General features: G+C 33.3%; 1 protein-coding gene across 1 annotated transcript in view; it reads left to right on the top strand.

Moving 5' to 3' along the window:
- Positions 1-21,255, top strand: part of LOC131668442 (putative aldehyde dehydrogenase family 7 member A1 homolog) — a 787,423-nt gene that overhangs the window by 93,703 nt on the left and 672,465 nt on the right. The window lies entirely within an intron of this gene.

The following is a 21,255-nucleotide window of genomic DNA, read 5'->3' as shown; positions in this document are numbered from 1 at the left end:
GGGCACGAAGAGTGCGTGCTGGGACAATATAGAGGATACGGTTAGAGAGTGAAATCGAATCGATGAAATTATGACATAATTTATAAATGAAAAATGCAGACTGGTAATTAATGAAGGAAGTGACGGTACTAATATGAAATGAGTTTGCAATGGCAGAGTAGTCATGAGAGAAGGGATCCATACGTGGGCCAAATTTATTAGCTAAAAAACGCAGAAAACGATGCTGAACAGTCTCTAGTAACTTAGATTGCTGGTCAAAACGTGGAGCCCAAATAACTGACGCATACGTGAGACGAGAGCGAATATTACCATTATAAAGTGCAATGAGGGAGGCTGGTCGCTTAAAGGCACGACATTGCCTAAACAGTAGAAAAAGTGACCTGGATGCCGTACAGCAGGACTGATTAATGTGAGCGGTGAACGATAAACTCCGATCGAACAATACTCCCAGATCTTTAAACTCCGTCACCCTACAAATTGCAAGATCCATACAAAAATAGTCGAATATATAGGACGCTTTACATCGAGAAAATGAAAGGACTGCACATTTATCAGTATTTAACAAGAGCCCATTAACTGAGCACCAATCAGAAAACCTCAGCAGATCCAGCTGTAACTCATCGGCATCATTCCTAGATGTAATAACTTTAAAAATTTTAGCGTCGTCAGCATAGAAAGAGATGCAGCAAGAACGAATAACGGAAAATGCATCATTTACAAAGGTAATGACCAAGGTGAGAGCCCTGCGGTACCCCAGAGGTAGCCAAATAAGATGAGGAGATGAATTTCAGGAGCTTAACGGAGTAGGTTCTATGTGATAGGTATGAAGAGCACCAGGATAGAAGAGGGCCATGAATACCATAGAACGACAACTTAGCAGCCAGAAGTTGATGATTAACACAATCAAACGCACTGGTAAGATCAGTGTAAATCGTATCAACCTGCCAATCGTCATCGAATGCGTCCGTAAGAAATTCAATGAACTCCGCAAGATTAGTAACCGTTGAACGGCGCGGAACAAAACCATGCTGGGAGACATTAATGACACGAAGAAGGAAACGAGAAAGTCGTGGACACGATGTTAATTCATTACGAGTCATTCCAAACCAAATTGAAGGGGACGGAGTTATTTGGCGTGAAATAAATTCAGCATTTGAAAAACGTATCATTACTGCATTCAAAGCCAATCAAGAACATACAGATATAAAGTCATTCTTAAAAGCAGCAAATAAACTATTACAATTACAAATACCAAAATATCTTTCAATTCATAATGCTCTATAAATAAATATAGAAATGTCAGCTTAATTTACCGTAATAAAAGATTATGTAGAGGACATTCAAGTAAAGTATTTCAATACCGAAAATGCTTCTATTTATAGAACGACAGATCTTAAATTATGGTTTACAGAAAATATTGAAGATGTTATACTTAAAAATTTGGAAGAATTTCAAGAAAAAGATTCCGGTTGGACATTAAAAACTATCATCGGTATTACTGTTAATATAAATAAATTTAATCCTTTCAAACCTGGCTCATATATTGAACTACCAAAACAAATAGCAGATAAAAAAGCAATTATCAACGTTCAAAATACAGATAATGAATGTTTTAAATGGGCTGTGCTTGCCTGTCTTCATCCAGCTAGATTTCATAGCGAAAGAGTTCAAAATTATATGCCCTTTGCAAATGAATTGAAATTCCATGATATAAACTTTCCTGTTAAGGTAAAGAATATTCCTAAATTTGAAAAATTAAATAGTATTTCAATGAATCTATACATACTAAAAAAATACGGTTTTAAATTCGAAGTCTCACCATATTATATATCAACTTTAAAACAAGATAAGCATGTAAATCTTTTGTTACTACAAAGCGATTATATTGATGAGAATGAAACAGAAAAATTTAATAGATCAAATAACAGTGATAATTTCAAATTAAAATTCCACTATGTATGGATTAAAAACTTATCTGCTCTTGTTAGAAGTCAAGTAACGAAACATACTGCACAAATTTATCTCTGTGAACGCTGTCTCCACTATTTTAATAATAAAGAAAAATTGAATATTCATGAGACAGATTGTTCAAAATTAAATAAATATAGAGTTAATCTACCTAATTTTCCTCTTCTGAAATTTAATCATTATGATCGAAAAGAAATGGTTCCATTTATTATCTATGCTGATTTAGAGTGCTTATTGAAACCAGTAAATAACTGACGATCCTTCCAAGATCATGAAGCCTTTAGTGTGGGGCTTTATATAAAATGTAGTTATGATGATTCCAAATCAGTCTTTAAGATGTATAGAAAAAAACTGAATGAAGAACAATCACCCGCACAATGGATTATCAAACAATTTCAGATTTTGTTAGATGAAATGAATCAAATATATAAGAATGCAATAGAAATGAATCTTTCATGGCGTAATCAAATGGATTTCAAGATGAGCAAAATGTGTCATATTTGTAGAAAATATTTTCAACCTGATGAAACAAGAATTAGAGATCATTGTCATTTGACGGGTCGATTTAGATGTGCCGCTCACGCATCCTGTAATTTAAATTATAAGAATCCTTATTTTATACCAGTTGTCTTCCATAACCTTACTGGATATGATTCTCATTTTATAATAAAAGAAATAGCTACTAGCTCTGATCTTGAGGGAAATGTGACTGTTTTAGCTGAAAACAAGGAAATATATATAGCTTTCACAAAACACGTGGACGGTAGTACTATAAATTTTCGATTTATTGATTTGTTTCGTTTTATGCCATCATCTCTCGAAAAACTGTCTTCATACTTAACAAAACTAAATATCGTAGAGCATGAATTCAAGATAGATAAATATACAAAAACATAAATAGAATTATTGAAGAGAAATGGCGTTATTCGATATGAGTATGTTAACAGTTTTGAAAGATTAAAACAGACTCAATTACTATCTATCGAAGATTTTCATAGTTAATTGATAGATAGCATCATCTCTGAAGCTGACTATGAGCATGTTTAAAAAGTGTGGAATGCATTTGACATCATTGATTTAGGACAGTATTCTGATTTATATTTAAAAACTGACGTATTACTCTTGGCCGATATTTTTGAAAATTTTCGTAAAACGTGTATGGACGTGTATCAACTCGACCCGGCACACTATTATACTACTCCTGGATTAACATGGGATGCTATGTTAAAGTGTACAAAAATTGAGCTAGAACTTTTAACCGATATAGACATGGTTTTATTCATCTAAAAAGGCATTCGAGGAAGTATTAGTCAATGCTGTAATAGATACTCAAAAGCTAATAATCGATATATGGGCTCAGAATATAATGAAAAAGAACCTAGCAAGACTTTGATGTATTTTGACGTTAACAATTTATATGGATGGGCGATGACGCAATCATTGCCATATAAAAATTTTAAGTGGGTCTCTAACATCGATGAGCCTCATTTTTTCTATGTTTCCGATAATAATGAGGTTGGATATATTTTAGAAGTTGATCTAGAGTATCCAAAAGAACTACACGACGAACATAAGGACCTTCCACTTTGTCCTAAACACAACACACCACCTGGATCAAGACAAAAAAAAACTTGTAACAACACTGTATGATAAAGAACGGTATGTCATTCATTATACAGCCCTAAAGCAGGCTATTAAATACGGACTCAAAATAAAACAAATACACAGAGCACTTCAGTTTAATCAAAAGCCGTGGCTTAAAACTTATGTAGATTTGAATAGAGAAAAAAGAAAACAAGCTAAAAATGAATTTGAAAAGTTATTCTATAAACTCATGATTAATGCAGTATACGGAAAGACTATGGAGGATGAAAGGAAACGAAAAGACGTTAAATTAATTAGTGCATCGAGTGGCTGATATGTGGCTTTATCGAGCAGAAGCACGGATCGCACAACCCAACTTTCATAGTAGTTCAATCTTTGATGAAAATTTAGTAGCAATACAGTTATCATGGACGTCTATTAGTATTAAAAAACCAATATATATTGGACTTTGTGTGCTAGATCTCTCAAAAACATTAGTATATGACTTCTACTATGGCTACATAAAAGAAATACTACCTCATAAAGCAAAATTACTTTATACTGATACAGATAGCCTCGTATATGAATTTCAAGATGTTGATATATCTGAAATAATGAAAGAAGATATCAATAAATTTGATACATCAGATTACTTAGAAAATAATTAGTTTGTAATAGCGTCGGCCTTCAATGCCGATAAATATATTAGAAAATCATCACACTATATATATGTTAAATAAAATGGAAATCTAATTTAAAGTAGAGGGAGACGGTTGTGACGGCTCGAAAACCAAAGTAGTGGGGAAAGGTTTTAAAAGAGCTGTGAGCCTCGAAGAGCTTCATTCCGTCTCAAGAATCGAGTAGTAGTAGCAGCAGCAGCAGCAGCAGCAGCATCAGTACCAACAGCAGTGAGAGCAGTAGTAGAAGTAGTAGTAGAAGTAGTATTAGAAGAAGAATACGTAACATTCTAGATCTCTTTACCTACAGCAAGATAAATTTTGAAATGTTAAATAACATTGAAATGAAGCTTTTCGATATACTTCCTGAAAAAAGTCATTACGAATTGCATGAAGACGAGAATTATCTAAAACATTCATGAGACAAGATGAATCTCGAATTATTCTTGAACTCGATTGTGAGTTCGAAATTGTTCTACCGGACCGAATGTCAAGAGCGATAATTCATCATTTGGATCTTTTTATTTATCTTTCTAATAGAGTACAAAAATATGAATTATTTATTCAATATCATGGATGTGATCGATTTCAATTTAATATTAAGTAAATGTATTTGTATTTTATTATATCTCAATAAAGATTGTATTATATAAATTTATTTTCTGGAGAGGTAAATGAGTCATTAGTGTTTCTATTAAAGTAGGTTTCGACTTGTCTTAATGGACTCACTAGTGTCGAATAAAAAAAATGGAAGTACCCCACAGGTAAGAGCAAAGGTTAGGGCTCTTATCCTTAAAATAAAAAAAAACAATGTAATATTTATAAATGAAAACAATTATTCATTGAAATACAAGCTAGATACATATAAATTTATATTTGTAATTCAATGTTGTATAGTCTCCTTATTTATCCAAGAATTATGAGTATTATCAAAGCCAAACAATTTTACGAAGACTTCATTACCCCGTCTTCTGAGAATTTTTTCTACAAGATAAATATCAAGATACATAGCTTTCTGTAGTTCTTGCTCATAAAACCACCAACTATGGGATTTTCTTGATAATCTAGTAGGTGATATGTTACAGGTTTAGTTCTCGAAATACGATGAATAGTAAAAATTACTGTAGACCAATTGGGCGTAAATCCTTTTTAAAAAACGTGTTTAGACTTGCTCACTGGCACTTTATCTCCTACCTGGAATTTCGGTTTTTTGAAGAGACGATGATAGTAAGAGAGTCGTGTCAAGACCTGCATTTCATTTTCTTTAGTCACGTCTTTAGGCTTCATATTTATTGTGCGATGTTTTCGATTATTATAAGATTTTATTAAACCCACTTATAATTTCCTATTAAACTGAATTTTTTCCACATAATATTTTTTAGTGTTCGATTGAAACGTTCAGAAATTGATGCTTTAAGATTGCTATAAGTAGAATAAAGGTTTATTTTATATTTTTTCATTAGACTTTGAAAATTTCTTTTGTAGAATTCTTTGCCTCTATCCATTTGGAGATTTTTAGGAATGCGTCCCTTTTTTAATACAGACTCCATTGCGTTAGTGATATCTGTAGCAGTTTTCTGTTTTACTGGATCTCCCCAAGCATATTTAGAGAACAAATCTATAATAGTTAATAGATAGCGAAAACCTTTATTCTCTCTAGAATAGCTTTGCATCTTAACAAGATCAGCTTGCTACGTCTTATCTATTCCGCGTACATCGACTTTTCGACGAGGATAGTTTCGACATGCTGGTTTGTGTAACTCATCCACCACTCTTTGATGTTTCACTTTTTCAATCTATTTGTTATAATTGAATGAAAAGTCAGACGGCTTAATCTTTATTTCTTTCTCCTTATTATGATCATTATTATTATCTGTTTGTAAATATTGAATCGCTTCTCCATACGATCGTAATTCTATTCTTATTATATTTAAAGATTTTTTAAGATTATTTATTGTAGTCGTAAGCGTATCGACGTTAGCTTCACTAGTTTTTTGTAACGTTCGTAAGTTTATAGCATCGTTACTCTCCTGAGGATCAGCTATATTAGAAATTCTTTTGTCATTCGCGTCGTATTGTCCGTCTTTAGTGATTTTATACCCTACACCAGGAGGACCTCGATTACTCTCCTTTTTATTCAATATACGTCCAAACACATCAATACTCATTTTATTACTGAGCAATATTTAGGATTAATATATATCTTAATATACGAGTATAAAGACAGCTTCATATAATTCTTCAATAATTGAATGAATTTCATTAAAATGACTAGAATTACAGGCGGTTTGTTCGGCAATAAGCAATCTCAATCGATCAACGAGCTCGTTTGGATCATCCCAATGTACATAATCAAATAATGTTCCTTTTCTAGCTATTTTATAGTTAGGAAAAAGACCTCTTCCATCAATAGTCAATTTTCGCTTCTTAGAACTACCATTTAAAGATAAATTTGGACCAATATACTTTTTGAATTTATTTACACGCTTATTGCGATATTCTCCATTTGTTTCATATCTCTTACTATGAGCGTTAATGATTTCGAGAATTTTTATACAATTTTCAATATCCGATGAACTGATTAATATAGAATTAGATTCTTTACGAAAGAGAAGTTCCATCAATCCAGGCGTCTTGCCGAATGCTTTATCATTCACAGTCACATTATCGTTTTGGAAAGTAATTGGAGAATTGCCTATGACATATGTATTTTCATGCAAGCGAACGCCAAATGTCGAATATAGTTTCCTATAATGGAATCATTCAATAGCTGTTCAGTTGACGTGAAAATAGAGCGTCGTTTATTTCCCGACATTTTGGAAATTAGCTTAAAACGTCGCCTTGATGAAAGAAATAATTAGAGAGTCAAAACATACGAGATCGTGCCTTAATTACTCAAATTTAATAAACAACAAACCGATGAAAGACTATGCTATATTTTCTAACTACATGAATACATTTGAATAATACAGTAAGAAGTAAAGCATGTTTATATCAAGCACTAGTCATTAGGCTGCTGGAACGGGCAGCGAATCGACCATGAATGTACACATATTGTGTACAAACAACAGGTCCTCGTGTAAGGTGCGAATGTTTGTCGCCGTTACATGACATACCGTTTCGAATCGCGATTCCAATATATTAATTCGTTCTCGCAATTCCTGAACTTCTTTCCTCAACGCAGCATTTTTGCGTTTCGCTAACTTCAATTTTCGACTATTCGTCATTATAAAAATTCGAATACGCACGCGACAAATAAAAGATCTTTCGCTCGAAAACTGTTTACAAACTCTTAAGAGTCCCTGTTCGGGCGCCAAATGTAACGTTTGAGTGTTTCTCGCGTTAATAAAAGTTCGGACTCTTTACAGTAAATTCGCAATAACGTTTCCGAAAAAAGCTAGAATTTGACACGCGCGCAATCTAAATGATCAAAAGAAAGTCTTTCGAGTGGCAAACCACGAGGCTTCCCAACTTGATGAGTTGTTTTCGAGATGCGATTGAGAGCAATTGCATCTATCGGGGAAAGGCCCGACAGCGCCGCAATTACTGCTCAATCCTATCTCTCAACAGCAAGTATATTTCAGAAAGGAAGATCTCTAAGGCTGCTTTTTTCTCATGAGAGAGATGGTCTCATGATTTGAGCGCTTAGAGATCTGTAGGATGGGAGTTTAACAGTCTAACCACTGATCAAGAAATTCGTCTCAGGAGATAGCTGAGGCTTTATTTCAACAACAGTGCTCGCGCTGCTAAGCAAGGTAGGAAAGTGAGTCCTTTTGCCGCAGCGACGAGCGAATTTATACATGCGAAATGGGCTCCTTTCTACGCTTGGTAGCCCCTACAACGCTATTTTTGTCTTTGACGCAAATTTTATACACGTTTTATCGCAAAATGGCTCGAACGAATTTACAATTGTGCGATTTAAAAAATTAAACTGGAAAAGATGAATTTTTTAACATAAATTGCATCTCTAGGAAAAATCGCCTCTTAAAGTTATAAGCTATACAATTTAATAATCAAATTACGCCATTTTTACAATAAAATTATGGAAAATTTTTATATGGAAAAATCGCTTGTGGTTAGAAGATTGTTATCTATATAAAAGATGATTAATGTTGCTCTCTAATTTTGAATGATAATTAAAAAACAGATTTGCAATTTTCTTGTTTAGCGGTTTAAAAATCAGCAAATTAGTAACAATCATAATCATCAATTTTACAGATACTTATGATCGATTTTCTATCTAACCGTGTCATTTTAATTGTTTAAAAAAATTATAAATTGTTTATTTATTGATAATTCAGTTAATAATGGGTTATCAAAGTGTCAAATTCTTGCTTTTCTGTTTTAATATGTCGAGATTGTAATCGCATACTTGAAATAACAATATCGTTGTTTATTGCAAAATAACTAACAATGTTAACTTGTAAATTAGATTTGACTAATAAATATCGATTTGACAGTTAAATTAACATGAAATTCAGGATCAGCGCATCAAATTTAACTAAGAAATACTTTTGTTCGTTTAAAAAACTTTATAATTAACGATTTTCGGTTGTAAACAATAAATTTTCCCACGGTCATGAAGTCACGCTACTTATATGGTAATGTTTTCGCAGAGTTACCCTAACACATTTGCATATGCGTGTGAAAAGCGCCTACGCTCAATTACCGATTTTCTTTAATTGTCTCGTGTGTGACAGGTTGCCGTTTTGCTGAGGAAAATAGGAGACAAATCAGACAGGACCGTTACACTATCAATAACTATAAATCCATGATAATCGTCTCTCCAACATTTTGAACAAATTGCTTTAAACTTCCCAAAGGTCATATCTGAGTTAACATGATCGTGGTAAATATGTTTAATATTCACGTCATCTTGTCGAAACAAAACTAGTAAATTCACATTATCTCGAATGAGATGCTTCGGTATGCGAGCGTATGATTGACAGAGATAGAAACTATCTACTTTTTTATGTCTTCCCATACGAATGCTCTTACGTAATCTTGCTTCTCAAAGGCTATTTCGTCAAAAATCATGATAGAATTTGGTCGTGTTTTATCTGGTGAAACAACTGCTGAATGCATAATACTGTACGTATACCATCAATCGGTTCCAATAAATCTTTTAAAAACTTATACTTTGGTTGATTGAGGGACTTTGAATAAACATAAACGTTTTCGAATCTAAGTCCATTAGGATGTGTGATTAGTGTTAGCAAGCAGTTTTTCCACAGTTACTAGGACCACGGAAAACTGGTCGTATACTGTCAGGTAGTAGTGCGCCATGTCTTTTTTCTCGTTTTACCATTTCAACCACACTATCAAAATTTATGACTTGCAACTTAAGTGGATGCTATTTGAAGTCCATATTGTTTTCTAGTTACCGATCGAACAACGAATGAGACTACTAACTATAAAAAGACTGTTTATATATTTTTTAGTTTCATTAAGACTTTGTCTTCTGATGAAGTATGATCATTTGTCACAAAAGAAAGACTGGTGGTGCTGGCTTAGTGAATAAGATCATTAATAACTTACCATTCGAATCTCATTTGCCTGGTTATCAGTATTGCGGGTCGGGAACTAAATTGAAAAAACGACTTGCTCGTGGTGATCCTGGAAAAAATCCGCTAGACGCTGCTTGTAAAGATCACGATATTGCTTATTCTCAGAATCGAGAGTACATTGAGGCGAGAAACGAAGCCGATAAAATTCTAGCTAAACAGGCGTGGGATAGAGTGTAAGCGAAAGATAGTAGTTTTGGTGAGAAAATTGCTGCGTTTGATGTAGCCAACATAATGAAAGTTAAAAGTAAACTTGGTATGGGTGTTAAAATTTTAAAACGAGGAAAGAAACGAGATAAGGGATTAAAAAATGCCCAACAACAACGACAGCGACGAAAGACATGTAAAAAGTAAAAATCTATCAATTGCATTGAAAAAAATTATTAACACTGCCTCGAGAAGTATTGTACCCAGTAATAAATCATTCTTTGTCATTCGTTCGGCTATAAAAGGCGCTAAAGAAGCTGTGAAGAAGGCTGGAGGAAGAAGAAAAATAAATATGCCTCGTATACCACCAATTCCTAGTAAAGTGGGTGGAGCTCTTCCTTTTTTAATTCCATTATTTGCCGCTTTGAGCGTCACTGGAGCTTTAGCTGGAGGAGCTGCTTCAATAGCAAAAACCGATAACAGTGCTAAGGCCGCTCAAAATTAATTGAAAGAAGTTCATAGACACAATAAAACTATGGAAGCTATTTCTATTGGTAAAGGAGTTTATTTATAACCACATCTTAAAGGTTATGGTCTTCATCTGAAACCATATTCAAGTGGAAAAGGTTTAAAAAAAAGCTCGAAGTAACTTTACCTAATCGAGCACTAACGGATCATGATATAAAAAAATATGCTAAAATACTAAAAATTGCAAATTTTCAAGGTGTTTTTATGCGTGATGCTCTACCGACCGATGAACCTCGATATCAAGAGACAGCTATTGTAAATTTAGATAATAAACGGGGATCAGGTACTCATTGGATAGCATATAAAAAGAAAGGTGATGAGGTTATGTATTTTGATAGTTTTGGTAATCTACAGCCGCCTATAGATCTATTGCTTTATCTCAAAGTTAATAAAATCATTTATAATTATATTAGATATCAAGATTTTAATACATATAATTACGGCCATCTTTGTCTCAAATTTCTTTTAAGCAAACTATAGAAAAGACAACTAGTATAAAAAATACTCATTCGACGAATGACTATCATTTGATATGAATCTGTCATGGAGAATACACTGACATTGAGTCTCTCGGGAACATCATCCGTACTCGAATCATATTATTTTCCACCGATCGAATTGATACCAAACAAAAAATACGTTCTTGGTCTAGTTAAGATATTAACATTTCATTCAATACCAAACATTAACGTTGGTTATAATAAATTTTACATTGAAGGTCATGAAGCTATCACTTTACCGACAGGTAGCTACGAAATAGAAGATATTGAAAGCTTTCTCAAAGAAGTATTAACACCTAAAGGTATATCGTTTAGCCTGAAACGAAATAATAATACTTTACGTAGTGTCATTCAGTGCAGTCAAAAAATACATTTTGAACCAGAAGATTCTATTGAATCAATTTTAGGTTTCACTAAACGCATGTTCGTTGAAAACGAAACACATCGTTCTGACTTACCCGTCACTATACTCAAAGTCAACGCTTTACGTGTAGAGTGTAATATTACTACAGGCTCTTACATAAACGATCGCAAGGTACATACTATATATGAATTTTTCCCATCAGTCTCACCTGGATATAAGATTATAGAAGTTCCCTCTCACGTCATTTACCTTCCAGTCGCTGTGAGGAGCATTGATCATTTTCAAATTCGTATAGTTGATCAAGACGGAAACCTAGTTAACTGTCGAGGAGAAGTCATCACAGTGCGAGTACATATAAAGACCATATACTCGTATTAGTAATGGGTATCATTTACAATATAAAGAGCGGCCGAGGCTATGTTAAAAGACAAAAATGTCAAACAGCAGCCAGTCAACAGCGAGCTATCAGACTGCTCACATCTCAGAACATTCAATTCCTGAAAAGCTTGAGACTAAAAGTCGTCGAAAATCGTGGAAGAAAATATTGTGCATATTAGTGTGTTGTATAAAACAACAACAACAATAATATGGAGGGAATTCTAGACATTCATGCAGCTGTCGCTTTCGATGAGTCTATAGCTCATTATGAAGTTCATGCGCATCAGCCTTATTCAATATCATATTTCAATAATAGTGATGAAATCCATGTAGCAATTCAATAGGCTTAACAACCCTCATGAAAAATTGGCTTTCACTCAATTCATGTCAGAGCTCTATCGTTGAAAATGCTGGATGGAATGGTGATAACAATGCAGTTTTAATATGTAATGCTCTAGGTTTTTTTGATGTAACTATACCTCTTAGTATGTTGATGGGCTTTGCTGAAGATTATCGGAAAGTGATAGTCAATGTCAAGCGTGAACTTATTCTCATAATATCAAGAAATGATTTGAATGCTATTTTAAGTATTCCAGTAAGGAATCCTGATTCTTCAGAAAAATCAGAAATTACTTTAATTAAGGTTGAATGGTTGATGCCATATGTGATGGTTGCAGACAAAGAAAAAATCAAATTACTCAATCAGATTGGACGAGATCGTGCAATTACAATGAGTTATCGTACTTGGGAAATGTATGAGTATCCAAAATTTACCACGTACATCAAAGCATGTTTCGAGTGTTAAGACTTCCAATCAATTGGAAAAGCCTCGCTTTGTTATTTTAGCTTTTCAAACTAAACGTAAAAGTTCAGCGAGTATTAATTCTAGTAATTTTGATCATTGTAATATTAGTAATGTGAAGCTATTCCTCAATTCACAATGCTATCCGTATGGAAATCTCAATTTGAATATCAATCAAAATCAGTATGCTGTTCTCTAGGATATGTGTACTAATTTTCAAAACGCTTATTATGGTAAAGAAAACGAGCCGTTACTCAATAGAAAAGGTTTCATTAATAAAGTGCCGCTAATAGTTATAGACTGCTCCAAACAAAATGAAACATTAAAAAGCGCGCCAGTCGATGTTCGCCTAGAATTTTGAAACTCGGACTGATTTTCCTGAAGATACTGCAGCCTACTGCTTAATATTACACGACCGTATTGTACAATATAACCCAATTAGTGGTGATGTTAAAAAATTAGTTTGAAATTAATAAGACATTATGTAATCAATTTATACAATGCTTTTGAATAAAAAAGAAAATAAATTATATATATTGTTGGAATTTAATAAAAACTACCTATAATCATACTATATAGTGACCATGACGCCCTATACTTTCGAATGGTGAGGTATAGGCTTTATATAGAATAAACACGTGCCTCTACTCTCATAACGGTTTATTAACTAGTAGAGTTCACATTAACTTCAGCATCTTTTCAAATGGATTTCGTAATAGATTTTCAAGGCTTTCAAAGTTTACACGAGACTTTTGTTCGTAAAGAACTCGCATATCTACCATTAGATGTAGATACTGTTCCAACTGTGTTTTTCTTTGAACCACCATATCATTAGTTTCAACTTCCTTTCAAGTGTCGAAAAGTGAATCATTTCTTAGAAACGTGTCATCATGGTTTATTATGGAGATCCGGTCTTATTCCATATAAAAATTTAGCACGTGTGCTAAACTATCATTTAAATAATTTTAGAAATATTTATGTAAAAGGATTAAAAATGAAACAATGGCTACAAAAAATTTTACCTGAAAAGTAAGTATTTTTATTTTTTTTTGTTAGTAATTAAAATCATTACTAATTAAAAATTTTTTTCCTTTTTTAAATAAATTTTAGAACTTGAAAGCGAGATGAGATGTCCACCTTTTTTAAATAAATTTTAGAACTTTAGAAGCGAGATGAGATGTCCACCAATGAGCGCATTACCTTACCCATTAGAAACAATATGTACATATCATTACAATAAACCAGCTAACTTTGTATGTGCCGTTACAGATGCACAAAGATTGTTTTTAGGAATAAAAGCTAGACGGAAGCAATCTGAAATGGAAGGTATTGATGAAGTTGACAATATTACATATAAAAATTCAAATCAATATTTCAATATAGCGATGTTAACTACTAAAAGTAAAAATTATATAGACAGACTGTATTATATTCAATGTATAGTTGAATGAACAATAAATTAATAATTAAACGAAAATTCTATTTAGTTTTATTAATTAATATTCAAATAAAATCAACTGTGAGGTTGAAAGGTTCCCGAAATCTAATGAAACTACTATAGCGCTTGCTTAAGGAAAGAGAGAGAGAGAGAGAGAGAGAGAGAGAGAGAGCGAGAGAGCGAGAGAGAGAGAGAACAGCATCCGTACTATACGGCGTACGCGCCTAGCAAGCTAGAGACGCTACCCCCTCTCCGAGGGCCCACACTCAGCCAGCTTAAACACCCTACTATTGAAGGAGAGCGAAAAAGAGAGAGAGACCATCATATAGTTTACCAAACACCCTACGGACTTCTACAGCTAACTACCTTAACAACCTCTGTAGATGGGTGGGTGGGTGAGTGGGGGGGCACTCTGTCGAAGGGGCCCACTGGCACGCGGGAAGTGTCAAACGAAAAACAAATGCCTTTTAAACACTTAGCATGGGGTCTCACCTTAAATTAAAAGGTCACTACCGCGACACCTTCATTGGGTGGCCTCTTTGTGTCCCAGAACAATACACATATCCCTTATACATTGACTTGTGTCCCAGAACTTACACATATCCCTCATACATTAGCTTGTGTCCCAGAACATACACATATCCCTTATACATTGGCTTGTGTCCCAGAACATACACATATCCCTTATACATTGGCAGCAGGCGGGAGGTGTCAAACGAACATCAAATGCCCTTTAATCACTCAGCATGGGGCCCACTGACACGCGGGAGGTGTCAAAGGTACATCATATGCCTTTTAAACACTCAGCATGGAATCTGACCATAAATTGAAAGGTATCACTACCTTCATCGGGCGGCTCCTTAGTATCCCAGAACATACGCATATCCTTTATACATTGGCGGCATCCTTTGTCGGCTCCTTTGTGTCCCAGAACATACATTGCTTATCTACTAATAGTGTAAATAGTAATTATGAATTAGTTTAATAAATAACCAAAAAAAAAAAGATGTGGCTCTTATTTTTTTATGTAAACAATATTTATATTTACAAATATTTGAAATAATTATACACTTTTCAAGCGAATACTTGAACAGTATAATTATTGATGTATAATTATAATTGATAAATATAATTTATGATTGCGTATAAGAAATTTCCTGTCATATACGGAGAATGCGGCCAAGTGCCGCGCCGTGCTGCGCCGCGCTTGCGCACCGATGGATTTTTATTCACGAAAATCGCTGTAACTCCAGTTTTAATGAATATTTTTGCAATTTTCAACAACCAATGTATTCATCAGACAATAAGGAATCTATTCATAGTTAGCCAGCACACTGAAATTACACAGGAACAAATTCACGGTCTTATAAATAATTGCATTGTCTGAAAAAGAGAAATTTTTGTTTAATTAAACTGCAATATTTTCGTTGTTAATCAATATTTTTGCAAAATCGACGTATTTGCTATAGTCTAACGAATATTTTGATACCCTGCCCAGGTTTCTAACTTGAATAGAACCAAAGTTATGGCCTGTTGAACAACAAAATTTACTGCTATAAAGCTTTTTGTTTGGTTAATTAACAATATCTCGGGTTCTATTTCATATTTTTTCAATCAGAAAATACCAGCGTTTTCAGGATTAAATTTGCAATAATTCGACATGTTGCACATATTCACAAATTGAATAACAAAAAAGTTATGACCATTTAAACATTTAATTTGTTAATAACAAATTAATTTCACCACTTACAGCTTGGTACCTTCGAAATTCGGACTCAGCAGATCAAAATACATAAAAATCACCTATAAGATCCCGTGGACATTAAAGGGCCACGAAAACCCCCCTGGCGCCTAGACTAAATAGCATTAGAAATTCTTCTTGGCTTCTTTAAATACATCTATTAAGAGTGTTTGATAATATTTCTTTCCATTCGCTATGTAGATCCACATCGTTAAAGCAGAATTACATTCCTTATTTTATTTCAAATTTATATTTTTCATTAAAAATTTATATTTTTCATAATAAAAACATCTTTTTTCTATTTACAACTTTTTTGTACCTTTATTAATTTTTCAGATATTAAAAAATAATTAATTTTTTACTAATATACTTATAAGTCGTACAAAAATTAACGGGTAAACTTGCTTCAACACACATTTTCAATTTATAAACATAAGCTTTTAAATGTCGTTGACAGTTTTAAGATATGATAACTAGTTTAAATACTATACAGTATTTCATGAGGGTTAAATGTTTTGATTTTTTTATCATTATTTTATTGTTATTAGAACATATTTTTTAGTTTCATCTAGTCCGGAATAGGTTTTTTGAAAGCTTTAAACTTACCAACATCACGTTGAAATTGGAAAGCTACGATAATTTTTCGCTACGATAAAGAACTTTTGTGCTTTCCAGATTTTTTCCTAAAATTGAGTGAAATAGGTGACGGGAAATAAACATCTGCCTAAATTTTGAAAATTAAAAATCATAAATACTAAATTAATTTATAAATAAAAATCAAGCATGGATAATTTATTGTACTCTTTTGATCAATTAATATTTAGTCTAACAATAAAATCTAGAAAACAATTTCAGTTTTGTCATTTCAACAAAGTAAATATTAATAATAATAATAATAATAATAATAATAATAATAATAATAATAATAATAATAATAATAATAATAATAATAATAATAATAATAATAATAATAATAATAATAATAATAATAATAATAATAATAATAATAATTACAACAACAATAATAATAATAATAAAAATTCCTAATTTCTATATAATACCTTACAATACTTGCATGTCTAATTATGAAATAGAATATAATGTTATTCAAATATTATACATGGTATTCAAAAACAATTAAATGAAAATACCGACTTATGAAATATTATTAATTACTAATAAAATAATTGCGGAACAAGTATAGATACACAAACGCATATATATAAATAAATTCAGTTAGCTATAACTTATAGCATGGAAAAAATGTCTTATGCATATAGAATTAACTAATATAATTTACCTTTAAACAATAAAAAAATCTGCCGGTTCACTTCAAATGGTTATTATAATCTTTTCTTACAACTTATACGTACTATAGACTCGCGTTATACTATATTAAGTTCCCTGTGTAGCCAAATTTAGAGAAAATCTATTTACGCTATAACATGTAAGAATTTAATGAAATATAAAAAAAAATTTTGTACGGTCGTCCGTCGAATGTAGAGAATGTTACAGGATTCTCCTCATTTTTAAATTTCAATTTTACATGATCTTACAACGAATATCTTGAACGAACAAATTATTAATACTATCGAAGCAACTCAAATTCATTTCTTACGAATTTTAATCACGAAAAGTATAGTAATATATTTTAAATATATTTTTGAAGGTGTGTTCTCATTAAGTAGAAATTCACACCTTAAAAGCAATATTTCCTAAATGAAATTAAATATTTTTCAAGTAGTCGATAATTTGGCCCAAAAACATTTTATTTAAATAATTCTTTCTCAATATACACACAACTGTCAAAACTGTCGTGTGGTATTTCTTTCTCGTATCAACTCAGGAAATAATACATTTTTTTACCTTTACGCAAGCAATTGGGACTATATTTTTCAGGTCGAGATAACCAAAATAAGAGTCGAAGATACAACTTTAGGATAAACAACTGAAAATTGATTCTTTTATGTTGAAGATTATGTCAAAAGATTAACTCACTACAATGTACGATATATTATTTATGATCATATAAGTTAGTTATCTTTGTGTTAAAATCAGTGAATCATCTTTCTCAAAATTATAAGTAGAATAAAAGAATGTATAATTTTCAACCTAATTTATGCCGTAGAACTTGAATTTGTTATGATAAAAATAACATAGAAAATCACATTTACAACTTCTGATTAAAGGTTTCTAATAATTTTAAAATCTATAAGATAAAAATAGGAAGTATTACAAAACAATATACGATGAGACAAGTTTTGCAATAGTAATATACGGAACAACGTTGAAGTCATAAACTACAGCGATAGCATCAAATTCTTTAAAATTTAGGTAAACTTAAATACAAGTATTTTTCTTTCTATTCTACAATCCTCTAAATTAGATATGTATATATATATATATATATATATATATATATTTGATTTTGAATGTTTCCAACAATGAATAAAGATTATTATGAAAATCTGAGTTATTCGTATATACGAAATGTTGCTGAATAAAAAATTAATAATTGATTTTTATTAATCACACTCCTTGTATCTCGTATCCGTGATAACTCAAATTTCCATTTAAAAATAGTAGAGGGATTATATTCAATATTACAGAGATAAATTATTTTCAAATTTGTGCGCTTGTGGGCTAATCTCTCTAATTTTTACTTTCTTAAATAAAAAAAGGACAATAAAGAAATTTAAGGATAACAACTTTGAAATTTGGTGCGAAGGTTTAGGAACAGTCTAGGAACGATATAGAATTATGTGCTTTTACGAGGGTCGTTTGAAAAGTCTTTGCTAAAATAAAAACTGCTTGATTTTTTTTAATAAATCTTTTTTATTTTCAACATAGTCTCCTTTTAGGCTTATACACTTTATCCAACGCTGCTCTAGTTTGTTAATCCCTTCCAAATAATAGGATTTGTCCAAGTCTGTGAAATAGGCATTCGTTTCTGCAATCACCTCTTCGTTTGAATGAAATATTTTCCCCGCCAGCCATTTTTTCATATTAGGGAACAAATAGTAGTCTGACGGAGCCAAGTCTGGAGAATAGGGGGGATGTGAAACGAGTTGAAACCCTATCTCCATCAGTTTTGCGGCCACAACTGCTGAGGCGTGAGCTGGCGCATTGTCGTGGTGGAAGAGGACTTTTTTGTGGGCTAATCGTGGACGTTTCTTTAGCAACTCGATTTTCAAACGATCCAATAACGATGAATAATATTCGGCTGTAATGGTTTTACCCTTTTCCAGAGAGTCGATGAAGATTATACCTTGCTAATCCCAAAATACAGTCGCCATAACCTTCCCGACCGAAGGAATTGTCTTCGCCTTTTTCGGAGCACATTCCCCCTTGGTAACCCATTGTTTAGACTGTTCTTTGGTCTCAGGAGTGTAGTGATGTATCCATGTTTCATCTAGACAGTGATGAAACGACGCTTAAAGTCTTGCGGATTTTGCTGGAACAGCTGCAAACCATTCTTGCAACACTTCACACGATTTCGTTTTTGGTCAATCGTGAGCAATCGCGGCTCCCATCTAGTGGATAGCTTTTTCATGTCCAAATGTTGGTGCAAAATATTATGTACCCGTTCGCTCGAGATACCTACAGTACTAGCAATCTCACGCACCTTCACTCTTCTGTCAGCCATTAACATATCATGGATTTTATCAATGATTTCTGAAGTAGTAGCCTCAACAGGGCGTCCAGAACGTTCAGCGTCTTTTGTGTTCATATGGCCTCTCCGAAAATTTTGAAACCACTTATGAACCATTCTAATCGAAGGTGCACAATCACCATAATGTTTATCAAGCTTCTGTTTGATTTCCTGAGGCTTTTTGCCTTTGAAAAAGTAATGTTTAATCAATACACGAAATTCTTTTTCGTCCATTTTTTTACAACTACTCGATTTCTTTGATTAAAACGAATGTAAAACGCAAAGTAATTGGCCGATCTGGCTGAAACTTGGTGTGTGCTCTTCAAAGATATGCCACTAACTAAAAATAACCTTGATACGCACTAGTAGTGCCATCTCTCTGACTTTGCACGGACTTTTCAAACGACCCTCGTATATATATATAAAATTCTGGTATGACTTACAATCAATCTAAAGAACTTTGTATACAATACTGGTTGGATGATAAATATGGGTTTTTAGTGATTGAAAAAGATAGAGCTATAAACTGTGGAAGATATCGAAAGGGCTTTGTTTGTTTTGTTATAAGTATATCACGATAGTAAAACAGTATATAGTCTCTTGACAATCATTGAAGCGTCAACATGGTTGATTATCAATGGGAAAAACATGTGGTTTCTAGCTTATAAAAGCAGAAGACATAATAAAACAAAAATATAGTTTATTTGTAATAGCGTTGGCCGTCCTTAGCCGGCGATACTTTCTCGCTATCACCTAATTATTTAAGGAGGAGGTAAGGGAGGCGGTATATCACTCCCAGCAAGGCAGAAGAGGAAAGGCTATCGCAATGAATATTCTCACCTTTTACCAACAAAATATATTTATTATAAAATCGCTACCTTGAGCGATGACGAACAGAACAATCTATCAAACCTTTACCTAATATACAATAACTTCTTACCAACTAAATGACCGGCACGTGAGCGCCTTGCCATCTCATCACCGACTCCATACACAATAAAGAATGAAAACTTAACCACTAGTTCAGCTGTGCCGGCCCGCGAGAGCCTGGCACAGCGCACAAGTCGCGAATAACTAAAAAGGGTAAAACTGATTAAGGAAGAGAAACGAGAGAAGAGAGTATGACCTGTTAATTGGCAAAGTCCACTGGGCTGGCACGTTGATCTTCTTTCTGCAGGCTGGTGACTTCCTCAGATATGACGTGACTGGTGGACAAAGGCCGCTTTTGAGGATATTCTGCTGGTGCGTTAGCTGGTATGCTCTCGCTCGCGGGGTCATTTCCTTAATGCTCGCGAGACACGACGCATTAGTGTGTGAGAGACTGCTTCTCATGCCCTCTCCACTTACTTACCTACTCAGCGGCACACGGCACCGCCAAGCGTGGCCAGTGTCACGCGCCTGATGCACTATAGCTGTACTCTCTCTCTCTCTCTCTCTCTCTTTCTCTCTCTCACTTTCTGTAACTGACGAGAGCGCATGTTGTTGCGCGCTCTTACCGACTAATACTGCTGCTGCTCTCTCTTCTTTTCTTGATGAAGAGAGAAACCGATGCTGAAACAAAAGACTGGTATAAGGCACGAAACATACATGTGCCAGATGCCCGCCAAGAGCCCTTGCCGATGTCGGAGAGAGAGAAGGAACGCACGGTGTAGGTCATGACCAACTTACACCGTTACAGATTAAACTTCAAAACCCGATGTATCTTTACAAAGTGCAAGCCATACCTTATTAATATTTGATAAAGGAAGAGATCGAGCAAACATTAAAAGATTTCGTTGTTTCCGTATAATCGTGGGAGTAAGGGGCCATGCGATGACCAAATCTATTCGACAAAAAGCGCAAAAAACAGTGTTAAATAATCTTCAAAGATTTAATGTAAATATCATAACGCGGAGACCAATTTATTGACGCG

The sequence above is a fragment of the Phymastichus coffea genome, unplaced genomic scaffold (genome assembly GCF_024137745.1).
Source record: "Phymastichus coffea isolate CEN01 unplaced genomic scaffold, Cenicafe_Pcof_1.1 PCOF00006, whole genome shotgun sequence".
NCBI lineage: Eukaryota > Metazoa > Arthropoda > Insecta > Hymenoptera > Eulophidae > Phymastichus > Phymastichus coffea.
Note: the sequence above shows the minus strand (reverse complement) of the source record. Positions and strands in the feature narration are given on the sequence as shown.